Source organism: Frieseomelitta varia, unplaced genomic scaffold (assembly GCF_011392965.1).
Source record: "Frieseomelitta varia isolate USP_RPSP 00005682 unplaced genomic scaffold, Fvar_1.2 scaffold_514, whole genome shotgun sequence".
Lineage (NCBI taxonomy): Eukaryota > Metazoa > Arthropoda > Insecta > Hymenoptera > Apidae > Frieseomelitta > Frieseomelitta varia.
In genome coordinates, this window is record NW_025110273.1 from 703346 (window position 1) to 704172 (window position 827).

Sequence of the window (827 nt, forward strand, 5' to 3'; positions counted from 1 at the left end):
TTTTTTTTTTTTTTTTTTTTTTTTTTTTTTTTTAATTGGAGAGTGATATTCATGATTTTTTTTTTTTTTTGGAACCATTTGTTTTTATATTCTGTGCGAAATGTGTAATTTCTCGTTCCTCGTATTTTTTTTTCCTCTTTTTTTTTTTTACCGATACTATCACGGTGTAGTTGTTGCAGTACAATATTGGTTTGGAGATTTCGTTGGTAGTAAAATTTCAAATGAGAACATTCCCGGACAAGTAACGTTCATTCATACCGTTCGAATCTTATGCAAATGCGAGACAATAACCCGATTTGCAATTCAGGCCGACGATCATCTTATTAATAGGTATTGTTACGTGCGCGTTGCCTTGGCTGAAAGAAAATTAACCGCAAGGTTACGAACGCTGCGTGGAATGCCGTAGGCGCGAATCGAACAACAGGATTAACTAATTACACGAACAATTAAGCTAATTGCGGTGAAGAGGCTGACACGAACGCCTCCGCCCCGACCGCGACCTCTTCTCTCATGCGTTTTTAATGAATTCCGATGTTTCATTCCATTCATCGGGGGGGGGGGGGGGGGAAAATTTTCAAACCCCAAAAAAAGAAAAAAAAAAAAGAAACAAAATTTTATTTCTATAGAAATACAGAATAGTCAGGTTACATGTATTTTCGCGAATAAAATAATCAGATTCCATTGGCAAAGTACAATGTTAAAAATGATCACAATTTTACAGCTACTAATATGTTAAGTTATATTGGAAAGAAATTTACAATTTTACAACTAGTAATATATTAAGTTATATTGCGAAGAAATTTACAATTTTACAACTACTAATATAT